This window comes from Bombus vosnesenskii, unplaced genomic scaffold, assembly GCF_011952255.1.
Source record: "Bombus vosnesenskii isolate JDL3184/JDL3185 unplaced genomic scaffold, Bvos_JDL3184-5_v1.1 scf7180000016261, whole genome shotgun sequence".
In the NCBI taxonomy this organism is placed as follows: Eukaryota; Metazoa; Arthropoda; class Insecta; order Hymenoptera; family Apidae; genus Bombus; species Bombus vosnesenskii.
In genome coordinates, this window is record NW_022884330.1 from 370900 (window position 1) to 396915 (window position 26016).

The 26016-nt window shown below is 41.0% G+C and overlaps 1 protein-coding gene and 1 non-coding gene across 4 annotated transcripts in view; one reads left to right on the forward strand and one right to left on the reverse strand.

Moving 5' to 3' along the window:
- The window catches only part of LOC117241683 (ankyrin repeat domain-containing protein 6), a 133769-nt gene that overhangs the window by 21768 nt on the left and 85985 nt on the right, over positions 1-26016 (reverse strand). The gene's annotated exons all lie outside the window — the stretch shown is intronic.
- Positions 16485-16604, forward strand: Trnal-caa. The gene is made up of 2 exons: positions 16485-16522; positions 16560-16604. It is a non-coding gene; the product is annotated as a tRNA-Leu (tRNA).

Sequence of the window (26016 nt, forward strand, 5' to 3'; positions counted from 1 at the left end):
CATCGTCGTAAAGCGGATGCTTTATTGTGTTCGGGAACATGGTTGCACGCCGCCAGAGCCTTTTCAGCCGGCGTGATCCGCCGGTATATACTCGCTCTCCGTTTTACGGTTTGATTATGAAACATGAAACCGACCGGCGACCGTGCGATCGACCAACCGATTTGCGATTACGAGCTCGATTTTTGAGGCTTTTATGGACTTCGTGAGAGATCTAAGTGGTTAGGTTCCTGGGTTTGGGGGTTCGCTTCTCTTGATGAGGGTTTTCGAGGACGAACGGGTTTGCCGAGATTGTGCTTGGGTTAATTGGCGATCGAGCGTATTGCTTACCAGTGGTGAAATTATGGTTGGCCTAGGGTTAGTAAAAAGATTTACGGATAAGAAACACGAAGTACCAAAGTGTCATTTCTAATTAATTACGTTTATGCAGAAATAATATGGAGCGGTTGGTTGCTCTCCAAAGAAAAGATACGTTTCGAACGTAGAACAAGTTAAGAGTTACAATTTCCGAACGAAATCTTCCCTCAAATAGCAAATGTTACCGACTCGTTCGTACAAGAGAAAGAATGACACGTATCGACGTGACAGTTTCCCATGAAAGATCATTTGCTCTATCTTGAATCTAGTCACGAATTAGAATTCCCCTTGGAAAGAGAGGCGAACGCGGGGAATGAAACGACCGGTCTGAAATCAAGAATCAGTTACACGCTGCCTTCGCTTCCTCCCTTAACGAACACCTGTGGACCGTACGCAACGAACCGACCACGTAAAAGAAAAAGGTGTTCGCTAGTTATAAATTTCACGCACGATTTTCCAGCTTCGATTCCACGGCTATGCCCGTTCCTCCGGGACATCGTGCGCGATACGTTCGTTGCGTGCAACTTACGTGTTATTTTCCCTTAGCGTTGCCATTTTATTTGGAGCAGCCTTTTCCTTCCTCTTTCGTCGCTCTTTCACGCCACTATTACGAGCGAAATACGCGTACGACACGCACCGTCGTAGAACCTTCCAACGACCTGGCAAGAAATGTAAATTTGTCCGACTATGTTTGCCTCGTGGCCTGGTGCGAGTTAAAGAAAACCGATACCGTGGATGCAACAATTTACCGCGACAATTATTGCAAGTTATCGAGAATTGTACAAGAAACGTTTGCATGGCGCGTTGCACGAGGGAATTGACCGTCTGCTGTTAGCAGTAACATCGAGTATCCGGTTCGTTACGCTTCTTGTAAGAGCCGTTTACACGGTTCGATTCATCGAAATTGAAATCGATGTAGTTTCATTCGGTCTTCGATGTTTCCAATCGTTGCCTCTGCGGAGGAGTTAATTAAGACCGCATCTGCCAGTCTAATTTTAATTTCAAGCTGCTATAAACGAGAAGACGTTTAATGCGAGGAAACTATAAAGAACAGAACAGTTGAACTTTAAACGCGTTGACTGTGCTGACTCGAAGTCGCCTGACCTTTCATCGCGACTAATATTTATGCTGTCAGGGCTCGTTGGAGAATCTGAAACAATAATCAAGCTCGATAGCATCGGAAACATAGTGATTTCTCTATTCGTTGATACTCCGTATCAATTACTCCGTTAATTCGTGCAAGTTTCGATAAATCTTAAAACGACACCATATAAAGAAGAAATAACTCAATGCAGGCGTGTAGAGGTCGTAAAAGCTTCGGATAACGAGAGGTTGTATTCCGCGAAGAAGAATCGAAGCGCGAGTTGAGGCACGCCGCGCGACGTAGACAAGAAGCTATCGGATGGTATACTCTCTCTTTCGAGACGTGGCAGACGATACGTTCTAAAAATGGCATAAAACGGCCACGCAGCTCGGGCACAGCGTACGCGCTGCGATTCCGTAATGATGGAAAATAGTTGCATTATGTTGTAGCTGGTTTCTTGTTGTTACACGCGTTTCAGAATACGCCCGCCCACTTGCATCAACCGAGTAAACGAGTACACGCAAGAAAGTGTAGTTTTAAACTGGTCGAACGAATCATCGCGCAGCTGCAAACATTCTCCGAAAAAGCTTCGCCAGCAAAGAAATCCCGTTCGGCGAATAATGGAAATTAAATCGAGTAGATAAAATAGTTGATTGGCTCGGTGGTGGCGAAGAGATGGCAGGGTTTAAGAAAAGAAGAAGAAAAATTCAGTGAGAATGAAAGGGCACGCGACATCGCACGATAGCGGATTAACGAAAGAAAGATACAAATTCCAGCTTTTAAATGTTTCCCACTGAATGAACATGGTAACGATTCATCGGACGTAAATAAATGAAATTCTGAACGCGGTTGGCGCTTCGACGTCCGGTCGCTGAATGCTAATATCGAAGGGCAAAAAAGTCTGACGTACCGTAGAACGACGCCAAGTGTCGGGTTATACTTGTTACGTGACAGCTTGGAGAAGACTGGCGACTACACTTCCGTTGATCTACTATAGTAATGATACTGCATGAACGCAGGGGCACCATGCAAGACACTTTGTCCGAGATAGTCGAGATTATCAAGGCTAACGCCATCAGCGTCTATTCTCGCTGCGGGCAGCGATGGCGTCGACCCACCGTTGATCTTCAAACTGCCCATCGTCCAAGGTCTTTTGTAATCTTGATAATGCGACCCTTATTACGAAAGTACAAAGAGATCCCTATCGTGGTTGTTACGTTGGAAAATTCGCTCGTAGGAAGTACTTGCGCGGAATTGTGTAATTCCTAAGAGATTTAATTAACCTTTTAACGACGTTGGCTTGAATACGTGACTTTAATAGCGACGCTTTTAATAGCAATTTAGTAGCAATAAGAATTTGATAGTAGGCTTTTTACGGTAATTTTAGTACTCGTATAGAATTACGACAAGATATTAGCATCTCAACAAATACGAATAGAGTTACAGTTATTATTTGCGATTAACTTTTGAAGGTTTAAGGAAAAAGATTTAGATTAGCTTCCGAGCTTTTCCTATGAGTAACAGCTACGAAACGAGTAATCACGGAGAACCTCGAGATAAATTACGAAATGACGCTTTTAAAAACCGCTTTGATTCCCCAAAGTACAATCTTCCACGCTCATTTCCTTCCTTCCTTCGTTCCCGCAGTAACATTTTGGGAAAAACATTTTAATAAACGACGTAACGACACTCCATCCTGAACGGCGGACGTTCACGTTGTACAACGTCCTTCTAGTCATGCTGTGGTTTCTCTCCTTCGTTTCTTTTTCAAGAACTGACACGAAAGTCTCTTCTGGACGTCGTTCGCCATTACGACTGTGGCTGGCCACTTTCATCGCCGTAATGGACATTAATAGATGTTAACGAAATGTTAAATGTTCTTGAAATAGCCTGAAAGAAACGTTTGAGATTTCCTTGGATACTCTTCAACTTCACGAGATAGACGAAAGTGAAATTATTTCGAGTTGATTCTTTAACGGAAACGGTATGGCTGTTGTTTTTCAGCTTCAGCTAATGTAGTTTTTCAATAATGGTGAAAAGATTATGCCGCTTGCAAGGCAACGAATGCTTTTTGTAACAATAAAAGTCAGTTAATTCAACATACAACCTACCGCTTATTACCACGCTAATTGTACGTATCGTTTACATCTAACATCCTGTATCACAGATACCAATTACACTTCGCGAAGTATCTGTCTCCCGTTACATCGATACTACAGTTCTAACTACAAATCATTCAACTGCAGTTTTTTTACACAATAATTTACGGCTGCCGGTAAAAATCTCGGTTTCACGGCCGTCGACTGATTAAAATACACTTTCCTATGCGAAAGCACGTACAACATTTTGCCGGTGAAACGCCTGTCAAAAAGCGAGACTTAATTATTAATTAACGAAGTTGATGTCGTTTTCGATCTATTTAAATGAAATTTATTCCTGTCACGGTGGAAGATCTGTCTGAAACGAGACACTTCCCACGACGCTTCCGCTCCTTTCAATTTTCTAATCGGTCGATCCACATTCCTGTACGAGTCACCTGGTTGTCGACGCGTTTTATTTGCCTGCCGTTGTCGACGTATTTAGCTCGTCGAGCATCGCGATTACATGCCGACTTCCACACTGGTTCCTCAGCGAATAAACGTGACTCGTGCACTCGCACGCCTATCTTCTATCATTAACTATCACTACCAAGATTTCAATCGTACACGCGTGTCTGCGTCTGGAATAAGCCAACTTGTCCCAGGATATTTTGTACTTCTTATAGGATTTCAAGAATTTCGATTTCTATTTCGATTTGTCGATTTTTATTTCCAGAGATGATGATGACCAGTCGCACGGTTTGACGATACGCCGAGGAACGAATAGAGGAGAGTTAGTGAAAATGCTGTTTTATACGATTATGAGACAATTTTATAGTCTCAGAATGAATTATTAGGGTAGTATAATTTATATGAATTGCTTATGCCGGTACATAGTATTCCGAATATGAAAGCGATTTTTTATTATCTGTTCTTTTGTTCCATTTTTTAAGGAACGTTTTTAACGTATTTTTAGAGTTATAAATCGAAACCGACAAAACTTAATTCTGTCTTGCGAATACGAATTATTTTTCACGGCTAATAAATTTCATTAATGAAACGTTTCTCGAGTCGCATGGCTTTCGAAGCGAAATTAAGACACGTCTTAAGGAAGAGAGAAACTACCGTGGAATGAATAGAAACAAGAAGTCGATGAATTCGATTATGCTTATTGATTAAATATCGAGACGTTATTAATAACGAAGAGACGCGCCGTAATCACAGCTGTCAATTTAACACGTATGTCCCTACATTCAATTCCCATCCAGTTAATTTATTTTTCCTTTTACATTCGAAACTGTCACATTAATTCGTACCTATAATTCTTTAAGGAATTACAGAACAGTGTCTCGAGGATGTGTACATAAAAAGAAAAATAATAAATCTCGAGGGACATTGCATATGGAACGAAAGTAATTTTGTATCAATCGTCACCGATCTCGAGCTTCTCATCCATCATTTTGCATTTCTAACGAGCAACGCGTTTTCTGTCCCATAGCTCGACGACGCACGGCCATCGCGCTATATTTTCTCCAACGACGTGCAACATCGCTGAACGAGATAAAACGAGGTAGAAACTTCAATCTACTTCACGCGACCATTACGATGATTAATCATCTTCGAACTGGACACGGTTTCGCGCGAGTTTTCCGTCGATTTTACAATTAAATTTGTCGCTCGCCGCCGGACACCAGCCTCTCATCGACGCGGTAAAAACCGGCAGGACGATGTTCAAGGGTTGGAATTAAACTTATTTGAGAAACGAACGACCGATTAATCTAACGGTATGTACCTAGCAGCGGTTTCATTAAAAATTCCAAACTGGTTTCCAGAGCAATTAACGTGTATTTTGGAATCGATTAACTCGAATATCACCCGGTGTATTTCAAACGTGACAAACGTAGCCACGATTTTTCACGTTACCCACGTTAGATCGGCAGAACCAGTGAAATATATTACGAGATAAATATACATCGAGAATTTTTACGTATTAATAATAATCATCTCTGTGGTTGATGCGATTAGCATATAATTCGGAATCTCATTTTGTGGAAGAAATTCTTCTTGCACGGATATTTCATAGATCGAGCAATAAATTTGATAGTGTTATTACTTTTTGTATAAAAGTTATGTAATTAACAAGTAACTTGTAAAATATATGGCTGTCTTTCGTTCAAGCATTCAGGTACACATACGTATCTTTTTGTTCTTGAAATAACTTTTAGAACGTGCCTCGAAATGTCTACGTTAGTGAAACGTAAATAAACTTGTCAACCTAGTAAAATGAAACGAGGTGTGAGGAGTTGATTTTTCGATAAATAGTCAAAGATATCATTCGCATGATCAGTAAGAACAACTGCCACCTGAAATGACACAACGAGAGATGATACGAGATGTTACGTCTCTCGAATAACTTCGTTCGTTTATCTGTTTGATCTAATCGAGCATCAAACGTAATTGACGTACAACTTATAAGTTGGTACAAGCTGAAGGAATTTCAACACTGAGAAAGCTGTAATGATAAATGGTAAGCAATCCTTCTTTCTTATTATGCCCAAGTAACGATGGTATAACTGATTTTCAATTATTTGAAAAATTCAGAAACTTTACGACCATGCATCCAGGTCGAAGTTGACTCTAGTTCGAGCATTTCTCGTACAGGTAAACAGTTGTATAAAGTATAAAAATCGACTGTAAAAAAAGGTATGTCTAAAGTGGGTGCCGTATGTAACAAATACGAAATACCTTGTGCAGTTGAAAAATATGCAATTACAATTGGATTGGCCGAGGAGCACCTCGAAGAGACTACGAAAGATAAAAAAAACTAATGGCATCTATCGGTTATTGATCGATTCGTTATTATTTCCTATCGGCATTTTACATTCTCCGTTGCACGTTACATTGTAATCAAGTGGAAAGTCGACCTGAAAATATTGCAAAAGTTATGATCGTTTCATCGCCTGTCGAAAAGGCGGGGTGAACGAAAATTTTCATGGAAATATAGGCGATTACAATGAAGATTTTGTAATCCGAGCGGTGGAACGACCAAAGTCGAGATTTAATCGACGCCGCTGGCTCGCGTTAAAGAAGGCCAAAGATCCATGTTCTTACAACCGGTGCAATTAATTCCGGTATCATGAAAAAACATTTACTATATCGAAACTGCTACAAGCCGGTTAATTTATTCAGCGTGGACCGGTCTCATCCTTCTCGTAATTCTTCACGCCGCATTCATTATTGACACACTTTCGCGAAATCCACGGGTTGTTACACGCAGAGGCCAAGAAAATGTGTACGCTCGATGCAAATTACACGATGCCTACGTAGCCACATAAGCTACGTTTATAATAATAAACGGAGCTTCGTTTCGATCAATCTTGCGGTAATGAAACGCGTTGCCCTGAAACCGAAGTAATTGCAACCAGCTGCGCCCGTCGTTAATACACGAGGCAAACAATCTTCTCACTGAAATCTCGCTCCAATAACGTTCCCAGGCAATTTAATCTAATACATAGAAGATTTTGTGTGTTTCCAATGCTCGTTAATCGTCAGTTTCGTGAAATAATTTTGTGGAATTAAATACGAAATATTACGATTGTGTCCGATTCTTCGCATAGATCCTATGTATTAGGTCGTCCGAAAAGTTTCTTTCTTTTTGTATGGAAATAATGGAAACATTTTCCGTTTTATATTATTTTATCAAATTACGTACGATGGATTTTGTTCTATCAAGATAAAGATTACAACGTTCGACGGATTAGGTTTCGTGTTTGTATAACGATGCGTTGTTGTAAAAGTCTATAAAAGAGAAACACCTTTCGGACAACTTAATAATAATACGCGACGCGTAAAAGTATTCAGATAGCTGCCGTAAAAGTGGTAAAAGAAATATGAAAATGGAAAGGTATACTACTTATTTGAGAAACATAAGACGATCAGAGACTTTTATGGAGAAATTTCTCATTTGGTACGCATTTGACACTTAAGTCAAATACTCGTATTATACAGGCAGGTTCATAGACCACCTTGTACGTAGCCACCCAAATGGTTACCCTCGTCTTATTGACATTTACGAAACCTAAAAGTCGTAAAAAAAAAAAAAAAAAACAATCTAAGGATCTTTATAGCCCATTCCTATTCTCAGTGCTCTTTTGCTGACTCACATCCGACATCCAATTCTATTATCCACGCGGTTCTAAACAAACACCCACGTAGAGAAGAACCTAAAATCCATGAAACAGCAATTTCACTGGTTCACGTATCTCCTCTGGCTATTTTATATCGAACTCAACTCCATTCGATTCGTCGTCAGGTCACGAAAATCTTTCCAACAACACCCACGTGTCTTCTTTTTTTTAACATTTACCGTTCTTCCTCAGATTCAGCGATTTACGAGTCGTTAAAAATTACAATCTAAATTGAATAATCATAGAAAAAAAAAACGAGAATCCTTACTTTCACTGGACTGATTTTTACGGCTTTTATTGTTATTAAAATTTTCGTTTTGAAATAATAATATCGTTTCTCTTCGAAACAACGATTAGGACCTATGCAACGGCTTAATATTCTCCAAATTCCTGGATTCACTTTGCTTCAATTATTGAAAGTAGTCGTAGATTCTGCAGGAAGCCGCCTGTACATCAGTCTGGCCGCTGTAAGTAGCCTTTTCGCATGTTGATTACGCGGCGAGCATTACCATAACTCGATGCCGGTCTTGGGGACCGTCAACCGTAACCGCAGCTTAACGGGTGCCGTTACCGTTAGAAGATGCTAGCTGTTCGATGCAGACGATCGCGTTTCGCTTCATCTCGTGCTAAAGAATTAAAAATTAAGCACTGCAACATGTGGTTATGGAATGCTTTAGGGCAACGTCTCTATCGTCATAAAAAAATTCTGTCCCGGTAACTTACACGCTAACGAGTAGTCTTCGAAGTAAGCGAATGCGATAAATTGGAAACCTTCTGGTGGAAAAGGAGCAGCAAAATTTCACACGACGTCGTTTAAGGAATACAAAGCGAATAAGAGTAAATATTTCGAAGAACTCTACTAATGAAGTCGTTAGTCCTTTACAGCAATTCCATGTTTTTCTTAAAGTCTACGCAATTTCCACGTTCACCGGTTAACCCTAGAAAATTCTACTCTTTCGCTTAAATTATTCGCTCCGATGTCTCGAATTGTCGTTGAGTCGAAATTGACGAGAAACTGGTCACCGTAATTTCAAAAAAAAAAAAAAAAAAAGAGAAGAAAAAGATAGAAAAACAAAGAGAAAAATTGTTAATTATGGAAGAAGCACGTAACACGCCGATACCAAATCCTCGTATGGAACAGGCAGTCAATTAAATACCTACTCTGTATCCAATTACCCAGAATATTACCCTCGATTACCAGATTGAATTTTTTCCTCGCGAACGAGCATTCAATTTACGACGTATCTCCACCCTGGCTCTGGCACAGCTAATAGAAGACCAGCTTGCATCTCATCTCGCGATCGGACGTACTTGATTAGCGGTGTCTTTATAATGAAACAACCGCGAGTATCGTCGGCTGCGCAATGGTCACCCGGTTGATTGCCAAAGGTCAATCGCGATGTCAACGATTTACTCTCGTCTCACCGGCTGGCCAATCTCACGGGGGATTAAGACGGTGTTCACGCCGAAGTACGGTGCGGCAGCGTGGCGTAAGGAATTTATCCGCGAACCAACCGAGAATTTCATTTGAGAATCGCCCCTCGACGTTTTATGTTTCACGCGTTTATATTACGATCTGGAATGTTTCGGACTGGCGGAGAGACTTTTTATGCGGAATTTAATTTGAACAGGATTCTTGTCCAGGTCGTTGATGCCCGACAGTGACTTTATCCTATCTGCTGATTGGCAACGAGTCACAGAGACGTTTAATATTTGGGATGTTTGCGACTGGTGTAAGAATTTGATCGCAGATTGTTTTAGATGATATGGGTAGTACGTGTTCGTTTATTTTCCGAGAAAATACGAAACACTGAAATATGAAGATATGAAATAAAAAAAAAATAAGAAAGAACATCGAAAGGTGTCTTTTTCCATAGAGAATTTGAACTTGCGTCGACAAACAGGACAACGAGTAGGATTTCTCGTCCGTAAAAATACTACGATAAATATAATGGAAGAGAAGAGAGGCATTGTCATTCTAATCATAAAAGATATAAAAATATGAATGAAGATCGTCTTCCCGTTAGAAACACCATTAACGCGATTCGTATCACGGTTCTTACGGCAGGATTATGTGCACTGTAAACACCATGGAATGATAAACAATGATTAAGCGTATAATAACTGTCAGCCCTAAGCAAGGAGCGTAGCAAGAGACTCGATGGAGATCAAGGAAGTGAAGACACGCACGTGAACTCGCGTCGAGTGTCCGCTGATGCATGCGTGCGTTTCATGCCAACGGAGCAACAGAACCCTTTTATAGATCCTAAAGTTCTACCCACACGTGAAAGGAATAGAAACACATTCGTATCGTCGTAAGATTTATTATTTTGCATATTGAAAAATTCAATCTTCCATATTCGCCATGTTTGCCATACGAGGGGTTCGACTTTTTATTATGCAAAATATAAATATGTATGTTCAAGAAACAAGTTTAGTTTATATTCAATCTACTCACGCGCGAGTACGCTTTGAGATAAGTTGCAGGTTGCTAGGAATATTAAATACCAATTCCTTCCTTTCCTTCGTCTATTCATATATTTTATAGATAGTTTCCTTGTTTTGTTTAAATGGAAAGAATTTATGCGCTGATAGAATAACGGAGAAACCGTCTTACCACGGAGAAGGCGGAGAAAGATTTCGAATGGAGAATGGCAGTCGTCTACCATGCTAGGCGACCTTGTTCAAAAATCCTAGGAAATTACTGGATAAATCACTAGATCTGTGCGCATTATCTTCTTAACAGAATCAAAGCAATCGATTTGAAAAGACAGCGGAAGAAAAATTACCCCATTGCCTCGAAGAATATTTTTATCCAATCGGAATGCTCGCGGAACACCGGTAAAGACATTGCACACACCCGGAAGCCCCGATGCTGATAAATCAGCCCATTAATCTAATTTTTTAAGTTTCTAATCTTTCTTCGATTCGACTTAATCTATTATTCGCTCGAATCGATATTCCTCGAGCAACATTCATTACGATTATTTCACTGTTTCTATTCCACGGTTGAACGTTCATGCAGTTCCATTTATCTCGCGTCGAAATTCAATTTTCTCGAATGCATACGACCAAATTGCTTCGCTTGGTCTCTTCGCAGCTGCGACGTTTTATTGGAATATTTATGACGCGTGACATTCTGGCGCGTCGATCTTATCAGAGCAGTGTGAACTGACTTTAAGAGGAGAACAGAGACGCGAAGAAGCAGAGAAGGAGTCAGAAGTTAATGTAAGCCGGGTCACGACGACCCGACCAGGGATCACAAGTTAGTCGGCGTCCTCGTCGTTCTTGGTCTTCGTGGTTACATTAACATCCCTGGCACCGTCATGCTTCACCGTGAAGACATTATCGAGCTACTACCTTTACTCGCGACGTTGTTTATTCCTCGTATCGTTCCCCCTTAAATCAGACCATTGCCCAATAAAATTCATCGTGTACGAAGCATTTGTTTGGCCATTGATCGGATGAATTTTTCAACCACGTTGAATTGAACATTATGATTAAACATTGATTCAAACAATAATCAATTAAACATTTTGAAACGCTCGTGGAAAAGTAATTTCAAGAATTCGTAGAACAAGGTGTAATTAGTTGACCGCTAAAAAAATTCAAAAATTCACTTTTTCGTTTTTTTTTTTTTTACTATCGTTTAGACTCATCAACGAGGAAACTTGAGGAAGTCCGATTAAAATCTTGGGAACAGGATTACACAGAGGACGCTTCAAGTTAATATAATTTATTAGAGGGAACGAGAGAAGGAAGAGTTAAAAAATAAAAGCCGAAAGATTTATTTCCGAGATAAATTGAAATTATCTTACGATAATCTCCGTCTCGAATGTCATACGCGTCTCCATTGTTGTTCCTACTCTGTACTTTCTGATCGTTATTAACGAAAACGTACGTTATACGCAGAAAGATCGTTCCACATATCCACGCCCCTCGTCAAATCCTTTAATCGTCTGTCATCGCGAAATAAATGGACACCGTGAAACGCAAGTCGTCTCTAAAGTCTGTTCGTTTCGTGTCGGGCTTCAATAGCGCTCCATGGTATTTAAACGCTTAGCGTTCTTATAAAAGTGTTGAAGGCTTTTCATAGCGGTTGCACCTCGACCAAAACAACAGTCCCTCTTCCGTTCAACGGATCCGCGGAGGAACTTTTATCGCCGCGAAGAAAACCAGTTCCACCGCATCCGTTCGAATGCGCGGCATTGCCGGGGTAAACTGATACAGATTTATCTCGGCCGATGCTTCTACTATTATTCGTATTACGTGGCTGACACTCGGTCTGATAACGAGGTAATTGGCGATTGCTTGGTACCGGAGATTAGAATCGAGGGGATCTTGGCACACTGCCATCGTGTCCTTTCGAATTCGCGAAATCGTTTCACGCGTGGCAAGCATTCCGTCGAGTGATCGTACGTTCGTACGTCCGCGTTTGTTTCATAATTGCAATCGGAATGCAAGTTATGTTCGAAGCATGTTTACCGGAACATCGCCGGCGAAGATTCGAAGTGCATCAAATCGAATATGACGTGTTCATGATCGACGATGAGTAACGAAGTTTCGTTGAGGAATTTAATTAATCGATAATCAAAAGTCTAATAATTTCTGTAGCAGCGAAAGTGTACGTGTCGACGCGTTCTTCTTCTTCTTCTTCGCTGCTCGTTATCAATATGGGTTAACCTGATAACGAAGTCGAGCGAACAACTGACAAGTGGCAGATGGAGCCAGCGCGATAACCAGCCAATCGACAATTGTCCCGGCGAACAGTGTCGATTTATCACGCTGATAACGAAATAATTGACAACCGGTGAGCCTTGTTGGCAGATTTACGGTAGCGAATACGCAGCGCATAATGCGACGAACCCCTAGTGGTATAAAGATCCCTTTTACCGGATAACGCATCTGCATGTCGGATTAAGGGCTCGAGGAACCGCGTACGAAACGTTCCGTGCGAGGTTGAAACCAGTTCCAACGCGTATCCGTTTAGACGGATATAGCAACACCGTAATGCACATTCGTTCGATTCTCATCATTCCCTCGAGTATTTCTATCCTGATAACAATGTAATTGACAGGTAGTTAGATCGTATTAGGCACGGTTGTTCACGAATGTATTCGAACACTTGTAGAAACCTCGTAGAAACGTAAGATGGCTCGTAAAATTTTCGAAGAATCGCGTTATCAACCATAACTTGGGTCTCGTTACCGATCCCTGTGCCACAGTCATTAAGCCACTTGGAACGATACCCGCGAACAAAACGAACGCTATACAGGAACTCTGTACGCCGCGCATTTCCACGGGATTCCATGGCGTTAGCCCCGATTCAGGCGTAAAGTAATTTATCGCGGCTTCTAAGGGGCCGCCGATTTACGGCCAAAAAGAGAATCAACGTCAGAAGTTGCCAGCAGCTTCGCCATTATCTCACGTACACGCCGTAAGATGGCCACGTCCACCCCGCAGGACTTCCAGCCTGATAAGTGGTTATCGTCTTTGAAAATGATCCTGCTTTGAATATACCTACGTGTACGCGAACGTGTACGCGTCCTCTATAGCATAATATAATATCGACGATATATTTAGAGAGCTTGAATAAACGTTCCAGTTGGATTAATAATTGTATCTATGAATAGTTAACTAGTGTAGCTTCTACGAAAGATAGTCGTCCCGTGAAATCGAATACAAAGCTCTTGTTGCACGAGCTGTTTCTTCGAGAGAGAGGTTTATACGTATTCTACTTTGGCGTGTCTGATTATTTTCACGAATAGCGTTATATTGTTATTTACGTGGACTTCTACGTGCAAGTCTACGCAAGAGTTATGATTTATTCTTTCTTCGAGTTTCTATGCTTCCAAGTCTATTAGAGAGAAAATTAAATTATAACAAGTAAACGTGGAAAATCATATTAAATAAAAAAAGATCTTTTGTATTATTTCATATAGAAAATACTTCTACTCCAGCTGTAAAAAATGATTACATTATATCTTTTTTACTAATTTCACAATCTTTCTATCAACCTTCTATCGCATAATATACAAATCCAAATTACCCTCGCAACCTTTCCCACGATCGATCTCTCAGCCCTGTGTACCTAGCATCTGCAATTTAATTCCGTAAATGAAAATGACAGCTCATATAGCTACACGGAGCACGACAACAATTTCCAAGCGTATTCCGTCATTCAGTTTTTACAATCTAACTGGGAGAACACGGGAGAAAGAAGAAGGCAAACTCTATTAGTTTGCCGTTTATTTGTGATAAAATAAGCGTAGCTCGCTACAGATGAATATAAGTATTGCAATATTAAAAGAGACAGGTATATGGAAAGAAGAGAAATAAAAGCAGCGAGAGTTTGTTCACCTCGCAACGCGCAAGTAGCCAGCTGGATATAGCCTGATGCATAACATCTTTGCATACGTTGCGTCTAGTCGCAGCTTCAGGCTGCAGATTCTCTCATCCGTTTGATCGCGAACCAGCCAGATCTCGGCATTCCACGTCGGTCACGCTATAGGAACAGATATTTTTTTCCGTGTTTCCCGCTGGTATAAATCCACGCGTTCCTCTTTCGCTTTCAAGGGAACCGTGGCGAAAAGTCGAAACTGAAGAGCAGGACCCGTGCGATGAAATAACGGAGAAGGCAACTACTGGCTGCTCCGATGGAAATCTCATGGCACGATTTATGTTTCTTTTCTTTTTTCTCTTTTTTCTTTTTTTTTTTTTGGTACGACAGATATGGACAGAGATTAGAATTGTTTTGAGCATAGAAATACACGTGGCACGGTTTGGTGGTTTTAACCGTACGGAATAGGGTCTTAAAGTGTGTCCGTATAGAACGCAGAGAAATCTGGGCCAGTGGTTGGTGTAAAATAACACCGGTGCCTCGGAGACAACGTGAGATACGCGTCAAGTTAATTGGATAAAAGTGCGACGCGAGTTTACGGTACGTATCGAGTATCGACGCGGTTAGACACAGTTTTTCCAGCGTTCATGTCACAGCGATTTCTCCCGATCGTATAGCAGTCAGAAGATTGATAACATGATTATGATGAAGAATAAACGAGGAAATATCCACCGACGTCCTTCTTCTTTCGTCCTTTCTTATCTTCCGAGAATAATTGCGCGAAAAGACATTCCTCTCTTATGAGACACTTTTTACCGATACACTTTCACGATTAATTATCGCGCTTGCAATTCCATGTACGCCAGGGCGACGGTTTTTCTTTTCTGTCGTCGCACTTTCACTCGAGACTATCGTCGCTTGCCTCTAAAGCGTCCCTAATTAAATTCCAATTGATTCGATCGTTTCATAAAACCTGTTTTTCGCAGTGATAAAAACAAACGACGATTAATTCCCTCAATTTCCTTCTGTAGATATGAATTTATTTTCAATTGCCTCTTACGTATGAGAGCGTATGGCGATCGTTTTCTTTAAGAATCTTTAACACCGCGATTGAATCATTAACATTCGTAAACGAAACATCGATACTCGTAAAGAAATTTCGACCGAATGTATCACAAAATTTCCGAAATTCCAAGTAGCATAATTTGAAAAACCCAAGAATTAAAAAATCCAGAAGCTACCGTCTCAAGAGTCTACATCCATCTCTCCTTTGAATTCCACTCGCAGCATCATCTATCGCGTTATATCTTTCCTTAACTTTCTACGAGTTACCATATTTTTTTTTTTTTTTTTCGTTGGATTAGGTATATCGGATTAGTAGTTCGCTCAATCATTCGGCGAGATTTACGAGCCCCCCGTACGATCCCATAAGGCGTTGAGTAATACGGCCGGATACCAACGAAACTTCTTCCAGGCGACGATTCTTCGTGGCTCGTAAAATAGGCTCCATCCGAGAAACCCTTCTCTTGCGAGGTCGTAATGACGAGCGCGTCTTCGATACGGCCATTCTAACCAGCGAGATGGGTCGGCCCGTATAATAAACTCGAGATATGCCATGGCCACTGACACCTCCTTTGCTCCCACGCCATTGTCGGAGTTGTGGGTGGTTCGGCCGCCAGAGATCCGCAGGAACGTGCACGATGAATCGTAACCACCGTGTGCCCTCCTCCTGTATCGTTTCGCTTCGTCTGTAACGTTCAGCTTCTTCTCTTTTTTGGGACGGAAGAGGCACCGCGTTTGGGTCTTTGCACTCAGATAAGAACGAATGAGAACGAGTGGTATCGGTAGCGATGGGTTGAAGCTGACGATTCAGCGGTCTCGAATTAATGCACTTATATTGTACAGACGGATATATTTTCTTTTTCTCCATTATCATATGATATTGGTAGCGATGAATCGAGACTGACGATTGTATGATTTAACGTTATTCATATCGTATTGTATACGTCAATATAATATTATTAATGCTTTATGTTATATGTACAGTACTGGTAGTGATGGGTTTAGGCCAGAGTTGGGCAAATTATATTTCGAATAACGAATAAAAAATAGCGTGTAAAATCCCAACGTTTATTTGTAAGTAATTATTTGTAAAAATTATTCCTTAGCTTTATTCGTTATTCGATGCGTCGAATAATTGTACGAAATACGTGGAACAAGCGACTACCTACACCGACTACGCAGTCGACATTGAAAATCGAACGATCCGAGATTATTCATGCTGTATAAGATTACATCGACTAAAAAATTTATTCAATTAAGATTTGCATTTAGAGTAAATTAATATTGCGTAGATTTCGTAAAATAATTATTCGTATAACCATAGCGATCGATTCATTTCAAGTCAGTATAATCCATAAAGCGAACGAATGCTCGTACATGTCAGGATGGCCGAGCGGTCTAAGGCGCCAGACTCAAGGTTCTCACCTTCTCAGTTCAAAACTGAGTTCTGGGCGTTCTGGTCCTCTCTGAGGGCGTGGGTTCGAATCCCACTTCTGACAAATTTTTTTGCATTATTTTAAATGCAATAACAAACATTCGAATGCAATTACATCGTTATAATTATCGATTATTTTAGACTACGTTATACTCAAACACGGCGATATTCGCGCGACCAGTTCGTCGCGAGTTCGAATCCTACTGCTGCCAAACTTTCTTTTTTCTTTTTTTTTTTTTTTAATTTCTATTTTTATCTCATACGCCCAGGTATAATCGCTATTACTTTGTAAATTGATAAGCATTAAACGATTTCTTGTTAACGAAAATATATTGCGATTACCAAAATTATCTGGAATATTATCTCGTATTACAGTGTATACGTATGTATAATTATACGAACAAATGACTACAATACGAAGAACGAGCTCTATTTCTTAAATTAAATCGTGTCAAGAATCAAAACCACATTTTTATTATGTAACGACTTAACTACACGTATTTAACCGCTATCTTGGTAGGCAGTTCGTGTTACGTAATGCTCGATTCACGATCTTTCTTACGAAATCTCTCCTGTTTCCAAGATAATGCAACGATTAACATCACGAGTGCAGATCCAGTGTGTTCTCTGTCGTTTTACCGTTCAGTCTATTTTAGGCGAGTCTATTTTTTCCGTTGTTTCCCACACCGGATTGCCATCGTGTAGTTACGTACGAGCACCGTGACACAATAGCCACGACCTGCGCAATGAGTTCGCGAACATACGGTTATCCTGTAATAATGCCCTTAAACAGAGGCAAGAGTGGCATTTCGAATACGCGAAACGAATTGGCATATGGGCCGCGTTATCTGTCTCCTGTCACTTAATGAAATTTACTATCGATGCAATCGATTTCCTTGCCGATGTACCGTTTCTTGTCCCATTCTAGACAGAACCGTGAAACGCGCAAACACTGGATTTCCAATTACACGTACGTAGGAAGTGGGATGTGTGCTATTTTAGTATCCTTCAAAATCGCTACAAGAATTCAACGCAGTAACTATTAGACTTTCGAATGTACGATGCTAGGTCGATCGTTAAATTTTCATTATTACATATACACAAGTCACACATATACAACCTCGTTAGGACCGATCGTTCAGATATTGTTCGCTAGAATGATTATTTCTGGATACCATTATCCAAAGCTATTAATCAAATTTCCTTGGGTCCTCGACTGCTAACTCAAAATCGTTAACCTTTCTTCGACCGAATCAACGGATATTTCAGCCACCATCGTTAAATCTTGCAAAACTACCTACGTCGACGACGGTCTGAAAAAAGCAACTTAACCGACTCGTATCAGATATCGACGTCCACGGACTATGCCGATCAACCGTGCCACTCCTACGTTCTAAGTCAAAGCAAGCTCGTCCATCATCCATTGACCGGGACGAGAAGAAGAAACGGAACAGAGTCGCCTAATCGATACATCTTGAACAGCAGACAGAAAGATAGAGAAAGAGGCCGATCTTATGGTCACGTTATCGACCTAGATTAAAAGCGAAACGTCATTCGGCCCAGTGACTTATGACTCGACTTTCCTGGACTTTGTTTCACGTGGCATGCGTTCACGACTAACGAGCACCATGCTGCTTCTGATTGATGCCGGATCGACGTTTACTGAAAAGAGCAACGATAGCCAGAGAGCTACAGGCAATGGCCTATCCTCGCGAAACCAGCATCACCCGGTGCCATTTACCTTTCCCTTCTAATTCCTTGGCTCTGGTAATTAGACGGACAACGTATCATTAGGGGAAGAGTTACAACCGCGTACGAGTTCAGACGGTTTTTGCTTTTCGGCGACACCTCGTTGTTAGAGACCAGTTTCTGGCCCGACACTGATACTGTTAGCATCGTTTGTTGCGTCCTACGGTGTGCGAGATCATGGGCGCCCGTTCGACTAATTGAGCACTCGCTTAATTGGAATTGCTGGACGAGCTAAAGGGGGATGGCGAGGTTTTGTTCGCAAGAACCGTGGCTAATAACTATATAGGCCGAGATGATTTGCGCGCGAAATTGAAGCTCCACTACTCGCTCGTTGTAATATTTAAAGGCTGAACGAGCATTTTATTTCGATCTCGTTTCTTCACTTTTGTTTAGGAAAATATTACGATCGAGTTGTTAATTAAGCGAAGGAAATTGAAATTTTTCTTATACACGGATAAACGAACGTGTCAAGTTATTAATTATAAGTTGTCAGTCGATGTTCTTAGTCGATATAATATATAGAAAATATTTGTGTTTTAAATAATATTTCCACTACAGGATACCTATCGTGGAAACTAACGTATAATCGTTTCTAATGCTCGAAGGAACACGTTTGTTTGCCGAACCATAAATGCGAGCGATTTCTGCGAAACCACAATTGGAATCGCCGCCGATGTAGACAGAAGATTGCGGTAAATCGAGCAAACGAAATTAAGGGAAACTGGTTCGCCAAAACAAAGCGTCAAAACGGTCATAGAATAAAGACCACTTTTTTCCATAGCTTTTTAACGTGCCCACTTTCCATCTAAACGTTCTTCCCACTTGAGGACTGCATTTTTCACCAATTTTATTCCGAATTATGAAAGACTGGAAACTCACTTGCTTTGCTGTCGCGTAAATGGATAGCGAATGAATATTTTGCAGGAAACGCGTCATTTCACCGCCCAACTTACCATAAAGATTCTATGGTATTTTAATTGCATAAATTATGGTAAGACGTTTCAGCTGGCGAATGTTGCATCGTGTTTCGCGATGATCGTTGGTTAAAAGGAAGCTTTCACAACGGCGTGAACGTGCAATACAGAATAGTTAATTCGTTCCATATAAAGATACGAAATAATTCGCGTAATGGGGTAGCCGCGTTTCCATGGTAGCGTTAATTAAACGACTCGTGCGTCTTCTATCCTCCATTTTCTCGCCCATTCAGCGCATTATCGATTAATTAGGTTATGCTAATGGAATACTCTTTTCGCGTGAAAACCGATCATCCGCGGAATCCCATCGTTGTACGATCGATGATTAAGATAAGGTTACGTATGCGCTGTATATTCCAACGATAATTGCTCGATAACCGACAGTAAATTACATGAGAAAGATCGAGCTATTATTTTAGAAAAGATCGCTTCCTCGTATCTTTGGAAAATCGTAATTAAAACACGGAACTATGAGGAACTTCCTTCTCGTTAGAATATCGTTTAGTACGTTTCGTATTGTACGATAGGGTTTCGTGTAAAACGCGATTAAGCGAAGATAAAGATATTTTACAATTTAAACAGCGATATCTTTGAGTTTTTTTTTTTTTATAATAACGTTCTTTAATAATAAAGTCGAGTAATTGGAAATCACAGGAAACATAGGGGAAACGAAAGAAACTTTCGTACTCGCTTTTGTGCCATCAGCCATATGCTTCAGATTTTAAACATCTTTGCAATCAAGGACGGATTAATTGCCGTGATTGTATTGCATTCAATTTTAAAACCGTAATAATCCAATAATTTCGCACCAATGGGCCGCAATTAAATAACCCTTTTTGCCACCGTACTTATTAATCTACCGACATTAAAGGTTCTTTACGACTTTCCTCGGCGCCCTTCACAATGAAATCAAAATTAAAAGTCCATTTCGCTTGTCTGATGGCTCAATTAACTCGCTTCGAAAATACCCTCTCCTTGGTGAATTAAAAAAATACTGAAAAATTGCTCGTACAGGGGCCCCAAATTATAATAATCGCTTCGAGATGATCACTTGTTTCGAGTTTGAGGAAGAATGGAATTAAAATACGTTTAGTATTTTTATTCCATGTTTTTAACGCAAAAGGGTTTAATAACGCGTAACGGCCGCTTAAAAATCTAAAGTTAGTTAATTTAATTCGAGAAGTATCGTCGTTTGATATTATCTTCCTGCACACAAGTTTATTAACTAACGACATTAGCTGTATCGCCACTATTATGCGAAATAGTCTACGTCGTAACAATTCGATCACGCGTTACGGTAAAATCCTGATAGTACGAAATCTCGATAAAATTTGTCTAAAAACGAGTCATCGTATTTAACGTATTTCGATCTATTAGGTCGCCCGAAAAGTGTATTCCTTTTACAGACACGTCTTTTACAACGACGCATCTTTGTACAAACACGAAATCTAATCTGTCAAACGTTGTGACGTTTATCTTGATAGAACAAAATCGATCATACGTAATTCGATAAAATAATATAAAACGAAAAATATTATGCGCCCATTATTTCCTCATAAAACGAAAGAAACTTCTTGGACGACCTAATACAAGTGTTTTGGTTTATCTGTATTAGCCGAATGCCGCGTGAATCGCGATTTCTCGATCGCGTGGAACGTTTAGAGGTCCCGTTCCACTCATTTGTCACATTTACAATCTCATATGGCGGCGTATACTTGACCGTGAAAGTCGATCGGCGCGGTCCACGTCGATGCCGGGTTTCCATGTTCGCGACAGAGATTTTCTTTGTAGGATACGCCGCATGATCCACTTTAGTTTTTGCTGTGTCCGTGTTCTCTCGGTGCCACTTATAACGACGCCGGTTCACAGGACTCGCGCGGCGCTGTCTAATTAAAAGGATCGCCTCTGTCGTTGTTTTTCCGACACGCCCGTGGAAACGAGCCGAAAGGCTACGGTACAGGGCTCGGCACTTTTTTTTCCACTCTGTATCATCGAGATTCCTAAACCTTCTACGAAATACGTTCCGACTTTCAAGATCGAAACACCGTGTATAAGTATATAAATATATATGCATCGACGGCAAAATTTAAACACGCAATATGCTAATAAAGATAATCTTCTTTGGTGGAGGAATCGAGATGCGCGGCGCTTTTAACTTTCTCTCGTTGATAAGAATTCCCGTCCAACTATGTAGCTGGATGAAGATCGTCAGAAAAATTAGAATGGAGATTTTTTTCAACAGAAGAGAAAGTGAAATGATCGCAGCTGAAATTACACGACGAAAATTACGCGCGTAATCGTCTGAAATTCCCGACTACTTCTGAATATTCCGCTTTTAACCTGCTTCACTTTTAACAGTCAACCTGCGATTAATCAAACGATCGCATCGCCGCTACGTTAAATTCCAAGCTCACCGCGTTAGACTATTATCGAAGCAGGCGAACAGTAGCAGAGAGATGTCCGCTTGTAGAAGCTTGCACGATGTTGGCAATCGAGCCTCCTAGCAAACGATCCGTCATGACAAAAAACAGTTGATCGCGTAAAACGCGTATCCTGCGGTTCTATTCCGGCATGGGGAGGCTTTAACGTCTTCTTCTTGCGCGTTTTCCCTTAAACCTGTTCCATGGATTGAATATATCCGCGACCATCTCGTGCAGAAGTCGACACGCCTCGCGACACGTGAGCCACGCATGTAAAGCGAGAACGGAGGAGCACGCGATCGTTCGTCACGACACGTAGCACGGTAACTGGGAAATTGGCGATCCGTGCCGCGGCCTGAAATTACTAGATCGTAAAAGTTATGTGGCACTACGCTTGCTACAAGCTCCGAGACGCTCTAAATTCACTTAGACGAACGGTTACATTGTGCCCGTGCAAGCGCATGCTTACGAACCATCCGCTTTTTTGCGCCGATACCTCGATGGCAGATGGAAAGTTTCTTCTTCGTTCGTATGGCGAACGTGGCTGCAAAATCTGCAGCTCTTATCTTCTAACACCGCGAATAACTTGCTACGTATCTGTGTAACGCAATTTTCTTTAAATTTAACCATTTGAGAAAACGTCGAACTCTTGAGAATATCCTTCGTAGACATTCTGTGGCCTAAAATACGCAACTTCGTGTTCAAATATTTCCCAATGAAAACAACATTCAGGAAACCGACGAAGACTGCGTATAGAAACATGTAATAGGAAAATTAATGAAACAGAATGAGATTAGGAAATGATTCCTTCGCGAAACATGAAAGATACTTGTTAGCATTGAGATATGTATGATTTTATGTGCTAGACTAGATTAGCTGCGTAGTAGCGATACATGTATGTGAATATCAGTGTGTGGAAGTGTGTGTGTGTGTGCGCGGCGTCCAGAAAGTAAAGAAATGTAGACTGTTGAGTTAACAGTCTGGTATGGAAGAAGGTGAGACGCGTGCAAGTGTGTATCGATGAATATCTTTGAAATCGTTCATCAAATAAATATATAACTATTCTAATATAAATTCCAAGTGTAAATTTAGCGTTCCTATACCATTATTTCGGCCATTAAGATGCAAAATTCTCAACGGTTAGTTAGATAACTTATTATGTTTTTTCTCTCGCGATCCTCGTTTGTAAACAAACATCCAAAAAGATGCACGTACGAGATGACAAACGAACACGGACGTGTATAACTAAAAACCTGATTCGACTGCTGGCTTCTCCTTCGTTGCGAACGAAAGAGAGGATAAAAAGACGAAGAAGAATAAGCGTATAACAGGTTGGTTCCGGCTTGAAGAACACGAAACCACGGACCGATAAGAAACACGATCTAAACGATGTGTAATCGTTAACTAATGCGAAACGAAACGGTGCCGATACCATATAAATCGCGAGGTCTGTACGCGAACACGCGACTGGCTCTCGCAGCATCGTGAATTCTTTATTGATCGTAGGTCTACCCTCATAAATTGCCTCTGTAAATAGGGGTTCGGAGAAATTGTTGTATCTAGCGTGCGCTCGATCGTTTTCACATAGTAGCGAAAGTGCAAGTCCAAGAGGCACGATCTGTTCGACGTGGCGTTTCCTTGCCATAATCGGCGTCCACGGTGCACCCGGTTCGCGTGTATATGGCAACGAAGATATGGGAACGCGACGAACCAAGATGCATCCTGGTGCTCGCTTTCTAGTTGCAAATTTCATTCGATAATCGATCTGGCTTTAGCGTGTTTATCGGAGCTCGGTTTAACGGACACCTTGGAATTTCGACGAGAGGAAACGAGCTACGCAGAACCCTCGCCCATCGTCGTATGGTGCGAGATTCGAACTTCGACGAGATTGTTGTCACGTCGGAAACACAAGAAATCACGAAACCGATAGATCGCCGGTGATCTGCTCGCGTCGCACTTCGAACGTTTCACGAATACGGTGAAGAAATTGAACTTGAATCGAAGAGACAGGGTCAAAATGTTTGAACAGACTGGGGCGAGCGCTTATTTTGCAGGGTTTTTATACCGAGGTCATAGTCCCTCTGAAGGGGTTGTCGTCTGGTGTATCTCAGAGGTGCCTATTTCGTTACCATTTGGTTATTGTTTCGATGGCTGTGGTATGCAGGGTGTCTAGCCTATCCTATTACTGTTTCCGAGCGGGTGGTCTTCTTCGGCGTGCGACACTGTCGACGGAGCTGGAAAACTCTATGTTTTTTCGCGGAGAGACGCGATCGCGAGGAAGCGCGTCAACGGGAGTCGTAAATTCCCGTTACGATTAGACGATCGACGCCACGAAACCGATCGATCCCCTATTTCGATTAGGATAATAAAAGTAGTTTAATGAGTAGAATGCTCGATTAACACATAGTATATATTTCCAACAACTTTGTAGCAAATATAGTTACGCTGGTGCGTAAGGTATAAGCTAAGTAGGTGAATAATTGAAGGGTGGAAACCCGATAAAGAGATGTTGACTGTTCCAAAGATGATGAACCGGTGAAGTCCGGTGACGATGCTGTTGCAAAGGAAAACTCTTACTCGATAGTGATCGCTCCACCACTGCTCGCGTGTGGGTGGAATCCCGGGGAGCATTGGAAAATCCCCAATTTCTATCCGATGGAGCAATAACCATAAGGAACCTCTTGACTCAAAGACGCTTTATGCCAATTGACGGTCTTAACGGTAGATCGAAAAGCCTCGTTTTACGACAGTTCCGTAGGATTATTGCGGCCCGCTTAATTCTACGTGCACAGCTGATGGTCGCCTCGAACGTAAAGAGTCACCGGACGTAACACTCTATTCTTGCAGTTTACCGAAAATTTGTTTTTTCCAAATAACGAAAGAAGCTAGGAACTCGTCTTTATTTTTATTTTTCCGTTTGCTCTGGCCTTACGCGAAGAGAAACGAGCATCTGCCAGGTTTTGACCGGTGGAATGCGGTTGTCGGGGCAAATAAAATATCTAGAAGGAGAATCCTATCCGGATGCATTCAGGAAACTCTGGCGAGGCGAAAGAAATTGCCGCGAGAGAACGTGACAAAAGGCCGGTGTCACCGAGACGATCGTACGCGTAAATTCTTCGACGAAATAAGAAAGGGAATTATAGTTAGTCCGGTTTAATGGCAATTACCGAATCCTTCCACGGGGTCGCATCGAAGCGGTTAGCGTGCCTCTAACGAGCACGACCCAACGATTAGCTTAGAGTACGTTCTCTTGTACTCCAGAAACTGATTTATCCTTATGGAAATGCGATTTGTTCGAATGCTATTCGCGGTACGAAACGTTTATGATATTCGAATATTCGAAGAATTCGCTACGTTAAGGTATCCTCCTATGATTTTAGCGAGTAAAAGAAAAGAGCAATTAATACACGTAAGGAACGTACACAACACGTATAACACAAGTAGAAATTCATTATTACTCTTTAGTTAATATTATTGTAGGATCTTTACTACAATTAGTTTATTTAGAATAAATGGATTAAACCGATGTTGATTAAACAGGAAACGGTGGACGTTTAACGTGAACTAATCACGGTAACGTATTATAATCAAGATAATTAGATAGTTAATTTGCAACTCTCGATAACGCAATTCGCACTGTCTGACGTCACAACTCGCAATGACTGTTAATTCGTTTTGTCTTTGTCTTTCGTCTTGTCTGTTAATTCTTAATGTCTTTTGTCTTAGCCTCACCACGCACATGTTCCGCAATCGTTTGTTTATAATTCGCACGACATCCCCAGGCCCCTCGTCCACGATGCTACAGTACACAGCACGTATAACATAGGTGTAAATTTATTATTACTTTTCGGTTAATATTATTAATATTGTTACTAGTCAGAACTAAAATTGGGGAAATATGTGGATTCCTTTGGATTTGTCGATCTTCTGTATTCGACTATATCGCAAAACGAGTATTAAAAATAAGAAACGATCGTGTCTACAGCGCGAAAGAGAAATTATTACGTAACAATTAATCAACCGCGGTGAAGAAATATTAAACGCTAAAAGCATGTTAAAGGTATGGCGAGGAAGCTGTTCGAATTTTTACGAAGCTTTTTTATTTCCCATAATCCCTGTAACGATACGGTAAAGTTGATGTTATTTGTTCGCTTTTTTCTTATTGAAAGTATCCAATAGCCCGGTAATTTAATATTTAATATCGGAACATACCCTGTTATTAATTTCATTGAAAAACAACGTTATATCCATCAGTGTGCGGCCATGTTACAAAGTAACGCTCGTAATCGCTTCTTCAATCACATCCACTTGAAACTTACAATTAACCTATCCG